We start from the raw sequence: 4327 nt of genomic DNA on the forward strand, positions 1-4327 counted from the left end.
AATGTTTATTATTATGTGAAAGTATACAATCTGAAAATTCTACATACTTCTGAGACCAATTTGATGACATTGTGAAAAATGTAACAATCAGTTCAGTTCAGTTGCTCAGTTGTGTCTGACTCTTTGCAATCCCGTGGACTGCAGCACGCCAGGCCTCCCTGTCCATCATCAACTCCCGGAGATTTCTCAAACTCATCTCCATTGAGTTGGTGATGCCATCCAACCATCTCCTCCTCTGTCATCCCCTTCTCCTCCTGCCCTCAATCTTTCCCAGCATCAGGGTCTTTTCAAATGAGTCAGCTCTTCGCATCAGGTGGCCAAAGTATTGGATACGGAGACAGTAAAATGACCAGTGCTTGCAAAGGGTTGGTGGGGAGGGAAGAATGAATGGATGGGGCAAAGGGGATATATAGAGCAGTGAAACTACTCTGCATGATACTGATATCAGATGTATACTATTCGTTTTTCCAAATGTGTAAATGTACAACACCCAGAGTGAACCCTAATGTAAATGATGGCCTTTGGGTGTTACTTTGTCAGGGTGGGTTCACAGACTTCCCTAATGTACCACTCTCGTAGGGAACATTGATAATGGAGGAGGCTATGCATGGTGGTAGGGGGAGAGGGATATGGGAAACCTCTGTACCTTCTACTCACTTTTACTGTGATCTTAAAACTTTTCTAAAATTAAGTCTATTAAAAGATTATGATCAGAGACCCAACATAGACCTGATACTTCCGCCTCATATGTGCAGCTAGCTGCTAAATCCCAATAATCTGGAAAACACTGCCAACATGAACCAGACAAAGACACCTACAGAGATGAGAAGATTCCCAACAAACTCTCCAGAAAATTAGGAAAGTATCAAAGTCATACTGTGAACCAAAGGAGACTCAGTTAAAACAAACAAATGTCCTTAATGACATTTTGTCTCTCCTCTGAGCAAGAAATTATGATGATATCAATTTTTTTCAGGCAGTATAAGGGATTGCTTGCCACTGAAAACATAAGAATGACTACATTTCCCAGGGAGAATATGCAGCAACATGTCTGAGCTAGAGCTCAAAGACAGCAGGAATAGATGGAGGGCCTGGGGATGAGGGTGAAGAGCAGTGTGGGGCTGTGAACAGATCCCTCCCTTGTTACCCACTGACATTCAGTAAAGTGGCAGGAGAGATCGCAGTGCTATTATGTGAGTTCCTGGGAAAGCTGAAAAGAGATAAAGAATGGAACCAAACTGTTTGGGGGACAGAAGTTATAGGAAATCAGTAAATTTGCACAGGGTGGGAAAATGTGTCTCCCTAAATCTCCAAAAGTCAGGAAAGTCTCTAGAGTCCTTGGGTTGTATAAAAAGTGGCCCACATACATCATCAGATTTCCCTATCAACACATACCTGATGGAGGGTGAGGCCAGGGAAGAAGCTGAAAGTAAAGCTTGCTCATTCAAATTTTCAGTTTTTCTAAATGTGCTTGAAGAATTGTTGAAATTTTCTTCCTATGCCATTTGTGCAACGAAATTATTGATCATATGTGTATAATATTAATGTGCATATTTTGCTAACATATCTGGAGAAGGAAATGGCAACCCATTCCAGTACTCTTGCCTGGAAAATCCCATGGACAGAGGAGGCTGGTAGGCTACAGTCCATGGGGTCGCAAAGAGTCGGACATGACTGAGCAACTTCACTTCATTCACTTCACTCACTTCATACTTTATCATTAGAAAAGGAAATGGCAACCCACTCCAGTATTCTTGCCTGGAGAATCCCATGGACAGAGGAGCCTGGCAGGCCATGGTCCACGGAGTCGCAGAGATTTGGACATTACTGAAGTGACTGAGCATGCCCACTAACATATCTACACTATCACAAATATATACTCATTTTTTTATACATGTAATGTACATCTACATGTAGAAGATATATACAGAGAACATAAATTCTCACCTTATGATGAATTAGGTTCCACAACAAGGACTCAAAAGCATTTAAAAAGGTGTGTGCCACAGCGTAAAGCATAGACCTTCCCTCCTTCGTTCTTTATAACACAATACAGTTTCTTATTAGAAATAATATCATTATTTCTTTGATTAAGGACTATATAAAGCTGGCTAATCTCTCTATCTTTAAACAGGAGAATAACACTTACATTGGTGGGTTTAGAGAAAAAATTTCATAAGAGACTGGCTAGGAGATAGCAGAGTCTCAACTCCCGTTCCTCCTTCCTGGACTAGGGAGAGAATAATCAGTACTACTTAAATCATAACCATTGTTCTTTTTGTGGGAAAATATGGAAATATAGATTCCCATTAGTTTAATGTATATGATAAAACTATATTCCATTAAAGTGTTTGTATGTATGAATTCCATCACAAGTGAAAGTGGAGGTTAAGAAAATCCATGAAGAAAAGCTTTAAAAAATATACCAGCAGGAAAATTGTTTTAAAATGAATTTTACTCTGTCACTCACTTCAACAAATAATTATTTTGTGTCAATCCAACACTGCATGCCAAGTAGCATGAAAAGTCTCTTTCCTATGTGTTTTGATATGAGAATAAATTAAGAAGGACAGGGAGGAAGGGAGGGAGGGGAGAAGGGAGGCTGAAAGCTAACTAAAGGAAAGAAGCTCTAGTTGATACTTTGAAAAGTACTCTTTAACTTTGCTTTTATGGTACTTATAAATTATATGGTAACTTGAAAATCAGAATTGTTATGAATTCAATAAACCTGGAAATTCTATAGGCTCACTAGGCAATGATATAAAAAAGAAATCTGAATTTTTTAAAAAACACGTTAGAAAACTGAAAACACAGGCAGTGTGTTAAATAGTGGGTTAAGTAGGATTAGATTGAACAAGATTGAGTATGGAACTGAGAACAAAGGAAGTCATTGTTTATAGGTGCTCACCTCTACATGTGTGACAATATCCACACCATCCGTGCAAGCTTGCATTTTGGAGACATGTCTCTTTTAAATAATATAGACACAAAAATCTTATTCCTTAATCAGAAAACAGACCAAACCAACAAAACTCCAACTTGGCACACTCTCTGATATCACATCAATTTCATTCCCCTTGCCTTGCAGGCCCACAGAGCAATTTCCCCATGCAACAAGCCCATCACTGATATCTGTGTGGCAGCAAGTGATATTAGAAGACTGTATAGATTCTAGTAATGGCAGGTGAACAGTTATAAATCCCTGCTCAGTCATTATCTATGTCCATCTTATAGAGATGCAGAGACAAGGACCGTGGCCAGTGACTCTGTTAAGTTTCTGGCTCCAGTTCAGTAATTCTACAAAAGGCAAACTCATCTTGTTTCTTGTACACAGTATCAGAGGGTAAGAAAAAACTCTACCACAATAGGTATGCCTATACACACAGGCAACCTAAATGTTAGCCGGGGCATTTCCAGACTTCAAAAGCAAGGTAAACTTATTGTGAAACTCTGTGCATAAAAACTTAAGCCTCATCAAATTTCTGCCAAGCCCTGAGAATTACCCCTGCATCCAATTTCTATCGTTTCACATATGTTTCTCTTTCACTTTATGCTTTTACATTCATCTCAAATATAGACATCTGCAAGGTTTACAAAAAGGATACATTTTAGTAAATTTTACTAGCAAAGATAAAGTATGGAGAAGGTGGTTACAGCCACCTGCCCTCTAAATACACAGACTCCTCTCTAATCTCTCTCTTTCCTACACCCTTCTCCAAATCAGGATTCAAAACAGAAATTCTTATCACCTAGCGCACAGATTCATGCTCTTCTCCATAAACCCCAGTATTATCTGACACTCAGGCTCACAATGACTCAAATTCTATCTCAAATGAGCTTACCAAGAAATCACTCTCAAATAGTATGCACTGTAGGGGGAATTCTTATAAGGAGAATGTTCTCAAACTTATTACCTTTTACAGATGTAAAAGTTACACATACTTACTACAAGTATAAAAATCTGTACATGTGTGACAACTATCAGGAACTTTAACTAACAGATTTCACAAAGTGCTAAGCAGAGTCAGGAAAGAAGTTTAACTCATGACTTCTCTCTCCAGTGAGTTTACTGACAAAAGTGGCCTGAAATTTGGTGACCTTCTCTTCTCAATTTATCCCTTTTGGAAGCTAAATTTACTCAACTTTTTATTTCCAGAAACACTGAAGATTAATAATCTGAGACCATTCTCTCTGGACAACATATATTTATCAATATCATTAACACCTGGCTGAGTGCACATGGCATTAAAGGAAAACCTATAATGGCCATGATGTTCAGATAGTTTCTTTGACATTCAGTAGTCATAATGTTGGTCACTCAGCTGTG

Source organism: Bos javanicus, chromosome 7, assembly GCF_032452875.1.
Source record: "Bos javanicus breed banteng chromosome 7, ARS-OSU_banteng_1.0, whole genome shotgun sequence".
NCBI lineage: Eukaryota > Metazoa > Chordata > Mammalia > Artiodactyla > Bovidae > Bos > Bos javanicus.